This window comes from Myotis brandtii, unplaced genomic scaffold (genome assembly GCF_000412655.1).
Source record: "Myotis brandtii unplaced genomic scaffold, ASM41265v1 scaffold1063, whole genome shotgun sequence".
Classification (NCBI taxonomy): Eukaryota; Metazoa; Chordata; class Mammalia; order Chiroptera; family Vespertilionidae; genus Myotis; species Myotis brandtii.
In genome coordinates this window covers 58167-71196 of record NW_005353597.1, presented here as the reverse complement: position 1 = coordinate 71196, position 13030 = coordinate 58167, and the positions used below count along the sequence as shown (strand labels likewise).

Genomic DNA, 13030 nt, shown 5'->3' with positions numbered 1-13030 from the left:
CCAAGTACTAATGAGGGTCCATTTGAATTTTCCTTCCTCTGTGTTTTGGCCAACTTTTCATTCTTGCTAACTAAACCTGATGCAGTGTTTTCCTCTAATGACTGGTTCATATTCCTTGAGTTATTTTCGTGACTACAGCTGCTGGACAGAGACCTCATAAATTGCCTTGCCTTTTTATTTTATTCTTTCTTTACATACCCTATTTACCAAAAGCCAGTTTTCATCCTAATTGATTGCCTGGCTTCTAGTGTCTTTCAAATAAGAAGCAGTTCTATTACTCTTCTTTAAAGACTAGAGTTTGCAAGGCATTGCATATCATTTTGTAGCTGGAAGCATTTTGGGGTCAGGATTGTATATCCACAATTCTCGGTGAGATTCAATGGTCTCTAGAGACAAGGGCATAATTCCCAACCCAGTGGAGACCTTGTTTATGAGCAGAGGACCAAGGAGTCTAATTTCAACCCCCAGAACTATTTCCTCCCTTGTTCTCTTTAGTGGTTCAGATGGTCACAGTGCACCCTACCGGACCATCACCTATAAGAGTTATAGGTGATGGGGGAACATATTTTTTTTTATTTCAAAAAAAGTCTTTTAATTGTTCAAAATAGCACAAAACGACATTGCACTATGGTAATATTGTGTCACGGGGGTTACTCTACAATAGAACGGGCGTACCGTTCTTAGAAACGATAAATCAAAGGGTGCTTGGGACGAGGGACAGGGAAACAATGAAACCAGGCGAATGGGCTCCAGGGTGAAAATGTTCCCCTGTGCCCAGTGAGCTTCTCATCCAGACACAAATAAGGAGTTTCCAGGTGACCCATCTGCACCCCAGCAGTTTGTGTCAGCCCTCCAGCTTTTTGGTTTCTTTGTGTGCAGACACTGTTTGGAACAGCAACTTCCTCCTTCAGATAAATCTATGAAGATTGTCTCTGCATACAAAATTAAAAGCCTTCGCTTCATTGTTGTCAAGTGGACTTGCTTCTGTCAGGTTGTCCATCATGGTGGAGGCTGGGCTGTGCCTCCCAGACCCTCTCCTTTGGGACTGAGGACTTGCGTTCCCACCTGCTGGCTGTACCCACTGCCTGGCAACCTCCAGCCACTAGTGTGGAGGGGGAGACTTGATTTTAGTTTCTTGCTCCGAGCTTGCTCCTTCGCCACAGCTCTGCTTTAGGCAGGCAAAGATTCCCAGGCTCACTCTGAAGGCCCGTAGGTAGCTGATGGGTTTCTGTGTGGTGCTTTCTCCTCTTCTTTTCCACCAACCAACACCAGCAGCATGAAGGGTCCTCTCCAACCACAGTCTTTCCTGGCTTGGCCCTGAAAGTGCTTGCTTCTCACCAAGATGACACAGCAGCAAGCTTTCTCCCTCTGCCCCACTGTCCTTGGTCTCAGACCACTGGGAGCTTCTTGTTTTCAAGCAAAGGGCTGGCTTGAGGTTTGCCTTGAGGCGGTGCACCCACTTGGGAAAACATTGTGTTTGAGAAGGGATTTTTTGTATGCCCTGTTTTTACTTCTACATTCATTTTAAAATGTATTCTTTATGTCAGGGCAGAACAGATAAACACATGCCTTTTGTTTTACATGCACATTGACATGGTCTCATCATATTTTGGAGAATTCATTACAACAGTTTTTCCAGGCTTTCCTCCCCTGTGCACACTTCCTAGCATCTATGGGTACAGGACTGGGTACAAAGTCTCCGTGGTTCACTGATGAGGTCCACCTGGCTGGGTGCAGGGTGCTTGTTATTTACTGGATCTGCACTGATGTGAAACCTAAATCCAAAGGAACCATGGAATCACCCTTCCCGGAAAGCGCTCTCTCTGGGCCTCTCACAGCACAAACTCCCATTACAAGTAAATAAAATATATGCCATTCCTCGTTGCTCTTTTGCTCTCTCTCTCCCACCTCTCATTTCCATTAGTGACTTTCTGGTTTATGTAAAGCCTGGAGAATGTTGTCTGGCCACCCGCTTAGTACCTAGCTCAAGAATGTAGCCCCCAAAGCTTTGGAGAAGAAAGCCAGGCCAGAGATTAATGCCAAGTGTCTGTTGTGCAGGAAAAATACAGGGAAAGCATGTTGGCAAATGTGCTGGCCCAGAGGCTGGGTTCAGGTTGCTGACTGTTGCTCTGTGTTGCTCCTGTTTCCTCACCTGTAAAGCAGAGGTTGGGACACAGTGACCCCAGCATGGGTGATATCGTCTGTGCATCGTTGCACGGCTGAAGTTGCTTCTGTACTCCAAAGTGTCAACTCTGCAATTGAAAAATATCTCTGGGTTGTTAGGGAAGGGCATTTTACTATTAATTAGTAGCAACAGATAAAGGCTAATTGTTTAGTTTAACTAAAGAGACAGAAGAACGGGGCTGGAGGGGATACAGGGAGGAATGATGGTTTGATAAGGCCTCAACCCTTTTTTATAAATTGGAAAATGATCTTAACTATCCAGAGAAGTTGCAAGCACACAATTAACACCTTTTCCCCCCTGAACCATTTGAGAGTAATTTGTAGACCTCATGCCTTATCATCCCCACCACCCTCATAACCGCAATACAACCATCAAAATCAGGAAATCCACATTGATAGGTTACACCCCTTTGTCCTTAGACTCCATGCAAATGCCTCCAGTTGCCCTAATCATGTGCTTTGTAACAAAAAGGATTCAGCTCTGAATCACGGGTGGTGTTTAGTTGCCATGGACTGTTAGCCATCTGCAATCTGCGACATCTCCTTGGTCCTCCTTGATTTGCATGACCTCAACACTTTTGAAGAAAACAGGCCAGTTATATTGCAGGTTGTACCCAAGTTTGGGTTTGTTTGATGTTTCCTTAAGAATGGATTCAGACTATGCATCATTGGTAGGATTATCCCAAAAGTGATGCTGATTCTTACTGTACTCTGTCAGGTGGTGGGCAATTTTGATTTACACCATTGCTGATGGTATAATATTTTGGGTGCTTGGTGCTCAACCCCAAGCCTTCTATCTATCCCACATGCAAAGCAGAAACTTACACTGCACGTGTGATTGTACTATGCACTTCTTCACTGGGACATGGTGGGAAAAGGTTGTATGATTCTTGGACATGTTCTCTACTCGAGTGTCTAGTCCAGTGATGGCGAACCTTTTGAGCTCGCCGTGTCAGCATTTTGAAAAACCCTAACTTAACTCTGGTGCCGTGTCACATATAGAAATTTTTTGATATTTGCAACCATAGTAAAACAAAGAGTTATATTTTTGATATTTATTTTATATATTTAAATGCCATTTAACAAAGAAAAATCAACCAAAAAAATGAGTTCGCGTGTCACCTCTGACACGCGAGTCATAGGTTTGCCATCACTGGTCTAGTCCAAAGGCCATGGGCTTACAAACCACATACAAAAAAATCACTGTCCACAACTTACATGATGGAAATAAGCAGGCTTGCACACTTCATGTTCTGTGAGAGCTCAGTTGCTTTAATAGGGACAGAATAACTTTAACACAGAACACACAGGGATGGGCAAAAGTAGGTTTACAGTTGTTCATATGGAAAATAATCTACACTAATAAAAGAGAAACATGGTAATTGGCGTACGACCGCTACCCACACACAGGGATGGGCAAAAGTAGGTTTACAGTTGTTCATATGGAAAATAATCTATATATATAAAAGCCTAAGTGACCACCACAACCGAAACAACCAAACGAATGACCAAACAGGCTGCGTGGGGTGACCAGGCTGTCAGGGGGGTTAGTGAGGGCCAACAAAATGACTGAGCAGGCAGCAGGCTGTGTGGAGTGACCAGGCCAGCAGTGGGTTAGTGAGGGCTGACCAAATGACTGAGCAGCAGGCTGTGTGGGGTGACCAGGCCAGCAGGGGGTTAATGAGGGCCTACCAAATGACTGAGCAGCAGGCTGTGTGGGGCAACAAGGCTGGCAAGGGGGGCAGTGAGGGGTGACCAGGTTGGCAGGGGGGGCAGTTAGGGGCAATCAGGCAGGCAGGCAGGCAGGTGAGCAGTTAGGAGCCAGTGTTCCTGGATTGTGAGAGCAGGGATCGGACCTAAACTGGTGGTCAGACATCCCTCGAGGGGTCCTGGATTGGAGAGAGTGCAGGCTGGACTGACGGCACCCCCACCCCCCCGTGCACGAATTTCATGCACCGGGCCTCTAGTACAATAAATAATAATACAAGAATAAACTGTGGCCCAGCCAGTATGGGTCAGTGGTTGAACATCCATCCGTGAACCAAGAGGTCATTGGTTGGATTCCCAGTCAAAACTCATGTCCAGGTTGCTGGCTTGATCTCCAGTAGGGGTTGCACAGGAGGCAGCCGATCAATGTTTCTCTCTCATCAATGTTTCTATATCTCTATTCCCCCTTCCTCTCTCTCTAAAAATCATTTTTTTTAAAGAATAAACTGTGTTTCATATATTCACAACTGTAAAACTACTTTTGTCAATCCCTGTACTATCAGTTTGTCAGCATTTGGTTCATTTCTATTCATTCTCACTTGTAACAAAGTTGTGTATAACTATGCTGTGTTTTTTGTTTATTATTAAGAAAAAGAAATTGTGCCTCGGTTTTAAAATTTAGAGAGTTCTTCCTGGGGTGGAAAAGCTGAATTCAGCATGACCCCTGGACTCTGAAATGGAGGGAAGCCAGCAGGAGCCTAGACCCACGCATTAACTTTCAAAGAAAAACATTTGCAACAGGTCCAATGAAACATTCATTTATTATCAAATGATAGCCCCTCAGGAAAATCTGCCATCCAAAATTTCTAGGACTTCTCAGTTTCTGGCATTCAATTATCAAACCAGCTATTTTTTGAATATCTGGCTAAACTCTTGGAAAATTATACAATTTGAAATGAGACAGTATGATTGATCTAAAGGCCAGAGTAAAACACAGGGAATGAACTGTCTTTTATGAGCTGGACCAACGCTAGTTCTTCTATTACTGGCACTATACTGAAGTAAGAAATACTTATTAAATTACTGGGGGAAATGAAAATAAAAGTTATATTCAACAGCCAGGTCGCCAGGTCACATGGGTTGGAAATGGGTCTGTCTCCTGAAAAATGGCCCTTTTGTGCCTATACCGTAGTTTGTGAATCAAGGAAACCGGATTCTGGCCTACCATGGTGTCTGCCATATGCGAGACCACCCTGGATGAATGAACACATTGGTCTTCTTCAATTCTGAGGGTTGCAGCGGCCAGGGCAGTAACTCACCAAGGGGCCGGGCTTTCTTTTGTACATACTGAAGCATTCATTCTCCTCTTCCTGTTTGCATACAACTAATTAAATCCAGTACGCACAGATGTATGCTTATAGTGTGCTGGTTACTGGCTTGTTATATAGATGTGAGGGAATAATCTGACAAGGCCTGTGGACTGAAGGAATGGGGGTCACACCAGCTATATACATGATACCAAAATTACCAGTGCCCAAAGTGAAGGATAAGGTAGTGCCAGGGAAGGAAACGAATCACCAACTGGAGAGTCAGGGACCCACCTCGGGGAAGAAGTGACATGGAAGAGTATAACTGAAACTTTGGGCCATCCATCTCTCCAGGTCCTGCTCCTGTCCCTTGACCATGACCATCTCCTTCTCTGGGCTGTGGGCTCTTGGCCTCCATGTTCATTCTGCAAGACCCTGCTTCCTTGGCCATGATGGACTAAGCAGGAGCTACAAGCAACATTCTGGAAAAGACTCGGGGCCCCTCGGCTCTGGCCCCAGTGCTGCCCCTCTCGAGCAGGGCTTCCCAATGGCTCCCTGGACTCCGTGAGATGCTCCAGGACCCCGCCTACAAATTCCCCCTGCCGTTGAACTCTGCTTAAAGTTGACTTATAGCATTTGTTTATCTACTGCTGTGTGACAGGTACTGCAGTTTCCATCCATCATTTTATCTGCTGCTCCATGAAGTCATTGTTATTATTCCCACTTTTAAATTGTGAAAACTGCCCAGCTGGTGTGAGATCAGTGGTTGAGCATTGACCCATGAACCAAGAGGTCACCGGTTCAATTCCCAGTCTGGGCATTTGCCCAGGTTGGAGGCACTACCCCCAATAGGGGGCATGCAGGAGGCAGCCAATCAATGTTTCTCTTTCATTTCTCTATCCCTCTCCCTTCCTCGCTCTCTAAAATCAATAAAATAGAATATTTAAATTGTGAAAACCAAAGCTCTGCTGGATTAGAACAATTATAAGTTCTGCCAGAAGTAGCAGTGGAGTGTGGCCTGGGTCCTGGGTCAGAATGACGCATTGTCAGTCCATCATTGTGCTTTCTGGGTGCAGCTGGGGGAGGGCATGAACAAAGAAGTTGTTTACCAAATATCACTAACTCAAGAAACCGAGATGGGATCCTGGTTTTTTATAGATTTGCCTTGAGTTTTTCTTTCTTCTTAATTCATTTTATTCACTGTATCAATATATTTAAGAGTTCACCCTGATTCAGGCCATGTGTCAGGCCCTACAATAGTGATCTATTTTATAGTTGGCCTCAGCATCACTAAATTTGTGCCTGGGGGTGAGATGATGGGTAAGTGTAGAGTTACTAAGTATAAAGCTCTGAAGGAGATGAGAGCAGAGGCTGGGGAAAGACCTGGTTGGGATGGAATGGCCAGCACAGGCGGGAGCCCATTTACAGGCATCAGCTCTGGGAGCTCTATAGACACTGGATTCCCCGAGGCAGTGTGGGCCTAGATGGGCCCTCCTACCCTAGGCCTAACATGCCCAGCCCTGATTTTCAGATGTGCTATCCTATGCCTAACATGCCCAGCCCTGATTTTCAGATGTGCTATCCTATGCCCTCTGTGGCCAGTGAGAAACAACAGGCTTGAGCTTGTGGAATTGTTATGGCTGGGCAGTGTTCCCTGAGCTATGTCCTCCTCTTAGCCCCTCAGGATTTTTTTTAAAATATATATATATGTGTATATATATATTATTGATTTCAGAACAGAAGGGAGAGGGAAAGAGAGATAGTAGCTCCTCAGGATTTACCCAGACCACTACCTCTGCTTCTATTGGCAACTCTCACTTCCAGCTGGGCTGCTGGCCTTTGAGCTGGGACTCTGCCTGCTTCATTACTCCTCATCAGCTTTCAAATTCCCATTTCCAAAAACAGAAGTATCTCTCTTTATTCATCCAATCCTGCCTTGTGTGCACCTGGGGACCTGCTCCAATGTAGACAACTGCAACCCACCTACCTGCACCTTCCTGTACCTTCTTGACAGGTGATCTCATCCACCTGTCTGGAAACACTGTCCCTGCAAAAAGCTCCTGCTGACTCTCATGCCTCCCATTATGGTCACCCCTATTTAACCCAATTTGGAATGCCTGCCAACAGCAGCCCATCCCCTTTGCTCTGATGTGGCTCCTTTGCTCTAATATGGCTCTTCCTGTCCTTGGTCCCCTCTTCCTGAAGCTCACATGAATCTCAGCATACCTTACAGCTCCAGCCACCAGGTGATGACCAACCTGTGAGTGCACTTCACACATAAACCTGGAAAAGGACATGGGCATCACAGGTCTGGTTTGGGATTAGATGGGAGTTCTGGCCCTGTGTGGCTGGAGGAATATGAGGTTATATAAGGAGCTACACCTGACACCGTGCCATCATCAATTTGGATCCAGCTCTCATTTTACTAGCTCTGTGGGGACCACCGGTCACAGGCCCATAACGTTCATTAAAGGAAAGGAGAGTCTGAATAAAAATAAAAGCCATTCCTTGCTGCAGTTACAGACTATTTAAGCATCTGCTCTTGTCCTGGCACGTGGTGAATTTGTACAGTGCCTGTCTTTAAGGTAACCATAGGCTAATGAGAGAAAGACTTGGTGTTAGTCATATTTTGCTGCATAACCAAGAACCCAAAATCTCAGTGAATAGAACAGCACACATTTATTTTTCTTATTTACAGACCTGGAGGTTGGCTGGGGTTTGATCCTTGTGGTTTGGATTTGGTTGGGTTTAGCTCAGCTCACCTGCAGGCCTCAAGCTGGGCTTGGGTCCCCATTGGCCAAACCCAACTTCCCAGGAACTAGAAAGGTACTCCACCTGCTCTGGTGGGAGGTGCTGCATGGCCCCATGGCAAAGCACCGGGAATGGCATGCCCACAAACACACAGATCATTGCAGTGTCAAGTGGTGGTCAATGATGACACAAGTCCCTAAGACCTCAGTGTGGGGGGATCAGAGGCTGTTCCATGTGGCCAACATGGTGAGGTTGAAAGTGAGGCCTGATATGAGTCCATGACAAAGGCCAGGGGCAGGTCTGCACAGGAGACTTTCTCTGCTGTGTTTCATCATTGACATCTGAAGGTACCCTCCCTCGCCATTCTGATGGCACAGAGCAAGGGAAGGGCTGGTTGTAGCTAAGGAAGAATTTTAAATGTCAACAGTGAAGGCTTTCATGACATTCTATTTATTAAGTTTTAACTAAGTCTGATCCATCAGATTCTCTTTTCCTAAGGAAGGGAATTCTGACTGTGGCCCAAAGAGGGGAAACAACTGGTGCTGCACAACTCGGGTGCACAAGAGAATTCAAGTGTACTCTGGCCACTTTTCTTGAGCATGCCAGTGTTCAGTACTTCACAGGTGACTTTAGAGCAGCGGTTCTCAACCTGTGGGTCGCGACCCCTTTGGGGGTCGAACGACCCTTTCACAGGGGTCGCCTAAGACCATCGGAAAACACATATATAATTACATATTGCTTTTGTGATTAATCACTATGCTTTAATTATGTTCAATTTGTAACAATGAAAATGCATCCTGCATATCAGATATTTATATTACAATTCATAACAGTAGCAAAATTACAGTTATGAAGTAGCAGTGAAAATAATTTTATGGTTGGGTGTCACCACAACATGAGGAACTGTATTAAAGGGTCACAGCATTAGGAAGGTTGAGAACCACTGCTTTAGAGAATTGAAAGCAGACCTCCTTCCCGATTTTGCCACCTGCCTGGCTCCCAGAGAAGAGAAAAGCAGCTTGTATAACCAAGTGGCTTTGTCGGAGTAAATCCAAAGTTATCAAAAGATAAATGTGACCATAGAAGACAGTTTTCTTTTTTAAAAAATATATTTTATTGATTTTTTTGCAGAGAGGAAGGGAGAGGGATAGAAAGTCAGAAACATCAATCAGCTGCCTCCTGCACACCCCCTACTGGGGATTTGCCTGCAACCAAGGGACATGCCTTTGACCGGATTCGAACCTGGGACCCTTCAGTCCGCAGGCCAACGCTCTACCCACCGAGCTAAACCAGTCAGGGCGAAGACAGTTTTCTTGACTTTGCATTTTTATTCACTCCTGGGCCATTGATCTGTCAAGGACCCTCCTGAGTCATTAGGAATGAGTTAGGAAGCGTGTTCCAGGTATATGGTCCCTGCCATGTAGACCTCATGAAAAGGCTAAGTGGTAGGTACTTTTATTATTCCCGTTTTATGAGGGAGTTGAGGCCTGGGATCCTTGCTCCATGTCATCCCACTGGGAAGTGGCAAAAAGCCTCTAAATAAAGCTTGTTCTAATGGAGGCAGAAAAGCTGCTTCTACTTCAAGGTTAGGGCAGCTGACCTGTGGGCATGTACATCCCTCTGAAAGGGGTGAGATCCTCGGTCCAGCATCTTTCAGAGCAGCCGTGGGCAAACTACGGCCCGTGGGCCGGATCTGGCCCGTTTGAAATGAATAAAACTAAAAAAAAAAAAAGACCGTACCCTTTTATGTAATGATGTTTACTTTGAATTTATATTAGTTCACACAAACACTCCATCCATGCTTTTGTTCCGGCCCTCCGGTCCAGTTTAAGAACCCATTGTGGCCCTCGAGTCAAAAAGTTTGCCCACCCCTGTTCCAGAGGCTTCTAGAGGCTGGAGCAATGTGCATGGCATGCTAAAGAAAGACTCTCCAAGACGTTCACTGGTGAGTGGCACCTTACATAGCAGTCTTTGCAGATGTAATTAGGGATCTTGCCATAAGGAGATGATCCAGGATTATCTGGAGGGGTCCCCAATGTTATCACAAGTATTCTTATAGGAGGGAAGCCGTGGGAGATTTGAAACACACACACAGAGACCAGATGTCTACAGAAGCAGACATTGGAGTGATGTGGCCAGAAGCCAAGGAACACCAGTAGTGACCAGAAGCTGGAAGAAGCAAGGAACAGGTTCTCCCTGAGAGCCTCTGGAGGAAACACAGTGCTGCCAAAACCTTGATTTGGGCCCAGTAAAACTGATTTTGAATTGCTGGCCTCCAGAACTATGATTGAGTGCATTTCTGCTGTTTTAAGCCACAAGATTTGTGGCAATTTGTTACAGCAGGCACAGAAAACCAATACACATGTGCTAACTGAACTCTAATACCCTTTTATTCAGCAAACACTTCCCAAGGGTTTGGTATGTTCCAGGAACAAGGGATCAGAAATGAGTCAAGCTGCCTGGAGTGAGGCAGAGATCTGGGTGGGAGATAGAGAGCAGACCTGCAGAGAAGGGGCCCAAGCTGAGTTTCCATTGACACCACTGCACTGTGACAGAATCATCGCTGGTGTCTGCATTAGCAATCTGGGCGTGAAACCTCATTCTGCTGCCCAATACTGTGTGACTTGGGTTAAGTCATTTACTTCCATAAAAGTGCACTTATTTCACCTGTCAAATAAGTATGGTAACAACTACCTCACAGAGATTAAGGTTCTTGAGTGAAATAATAATAATTAGGTCCTGACATGGGGACGGTGCTCAGAGCACATTGGGGTGTGACTATCCACACCCACAGGGGATGACTGAAGTCTCCACATGTGTAATTGGAGAAGACAAAGAAACCTTCCCACACTCAAGTGCCATTGAACTGGAACACTCAACCATTAGTAATGTATTTCCTCTTCAAGTTCCTTTTTGAGATCCAAAGTCCTGGGAGATGTTATGCTTTCTGCCATTAGCTCCTAAGAGTGAAAATGTAGGAGCTGCTCTCCCAACCAGCAACCCAAAGCCACCAGGCACTTTGGATGAGCCACACAATGAATGATGAAGACAGGGTGGAAGGGCAGAGACAGACTGAAGGCAAACACTGCCTGTGCAGTGTCACTGGTCGCTGGTGGTTACGGCTGGGTTAGGGTCTCTGGACTATAATGCTGTAGATAGAGGTGTCAAGTAGACAGTTCCTCAAGGAGAAATTCAGTTTTCTTATCACTTTGTTTGCCTGTGGTGGCCAAGAAAGTTAAATGTGTTTGAATGTCATGGGCTAAGCGTCAAGGTGATGGCAGAAAAGGGAAGCGAGGGCCCTGGCCCCAGCTGGAAGCCTCCCCATCTGGACGGACATGGATGACAGGCAGGATAAGGGGAGGAAGCGTTCTGCTTTCTGCTTGTAAATGCTTTTAGAGGCTGAGAAACCTCAGGAGCCTCTCAGCCAAGGAGATAATATTCCCCAGCCACAGACTGTTCCCATCATGCTTGCATTACATTTCAGCCACATGGAAATCTTCATGCAATGTGCGCCATAGCCACACGCTTTCACATGCAACACACATCCCCAGCCTGCATGTTCATTGCTGTGGCACCCATGCAGGGTCCTAGAAAACCTTACACAGAGGGAGGGACATTTGTCCAAGTGGGTCTTGGAGCGGTGACATTTCTACATGGTGATCCATGTGCGACTGTGCTCTCTAGCCTAGGGTAAATCGAAGGCACAGGGCTTTCCAGACTTATAGTCCAGGTCTCTGCAGCTGAGCTCTGGAGCTAGAGAAGGTGTTATGGTTACTTAGGCACAGGCAGCAGGTCGTTCACTAGGTGAATGGGGGATCAAGACTCAAGCTGAAAGCCCAGCTCTCAGGAATCTTTCCTGACTCCAGGGAGGCATCACTGAGGGAAGAGGCTGATGGAAAGAATCACCTGAACACAGAAGGATGCGCCTGTCTAGTTCACAGACTCCACTCTCCCACGTGCAAACTGGCTGAGATGCAAAGGCCTTCTGATAGAGCAAGACCAGACGTGCATTAGGAAAGGCAAACCCGTGGCAAATATTCACTACACCCCCCAGATGTTCACCGTGGGCATCATTAATCAATCATAACAGTCTTTCCAATCTGGCCCACTTACAGCCTCGGAATCCTTCTTAACACAGTGCTTCAAGCAGCTGAAGAGGCGCTATCTGTGGTGCCATGCCAGCCCCTGATCTCATAGCCTCCCCATTCTGCTCACGCACTGGAGTTGCTTGCCAAGCTGCAGCCGTTCTTGAGGCTGGAATCTGCCTTGGCCCAGTCCCTTCTGGGTGACTTCAACAGGTCCTTTCTTAACACCACCTGGTTCTGAACCCTTCATCTGAGTTGCGCAACCCCATCTCAGCCTGTCATGCCGCTCATTAAAATTCTGCATCTGCCCCAGTTATGTTGGCTGCCTGATGTGTCAGGCCCCGTGTGAGTGACACCTGCTTGTCACCCACAAAAGATGAGGCCCCTTGTTTACAAAATTCCAGTGTGAATGGGGGCCCACAGCTCCATCCAGGCAGAAAATACAATTAGTCAGGCACTCAAGTCAGAGTTCTGTCTGACTGTCTCACTGTTTTGTCCCAAGTCACACAAAACAGTCCAGCCAGATGTCACCCGGCCCTGTCCTGTGCCCCATGCCCCCCGCCCCACTCTAAGCAGGATTGGGTGAGGTTTTGTGTGGATGGCATTCTAATATGGAGCTAGGCAGCAACTTGGGAAACACATTCTCTGTTAACTCCTACAGACCCGTGTGAACATCACTCTTCCCTGCGAGTCTCCACGTGCCGCTGAGGCTGGCGGAGAACTGGCATGAGTTCATTTCACTTAAAAAGCATTCAATCAGTCCTTGATCCCTCCTGCAGGAGCAGTCGCAGCTGTACATAATGTATAGCTTTTTTTGTTTCTGAAGCCAAAGAAACTTACATTCTGGGGAACCTGGAAGTTTTGAAAGGATGTGAACTCAGGCTCTAGGGCAGTGGTTCTCAACCTTCTGGCCCTTTAAATACAGTTCCTCATGTTGTGACCCAACCATAACATTATTTTCGTTGCTACTTCATAACTGTAATGTTGCTACTGTTA

At 46.3% G+C, this 13030-nt stretch overlaps 1 long non-coding RNA gene across 1 annotated transcript in view; it reads left to right on the top strand.

Annotated features, from left to right (window-relative positions):
- The first annotated feature begins 571 nt into the window (after positions 1 to 571).
- LOC106726380 overlaps positions 572 to 13030 on the top strand; it is a 23182-nt gene continuing 10723 nt past the window's right edge. The window contains exons 1-3 of the long non-coding RNA XR_001362447.1: positions 572 to 770; positions 3556 to 3562; positions 9885 to 9886. This is a non-coding gene — a long non-coding RNA (uncharacterized LOC106726380). The remainder of the gene's footprint in view (positions 771 to 3555; positions 3563 to 9884; positions 9887 to 13030) is intronic.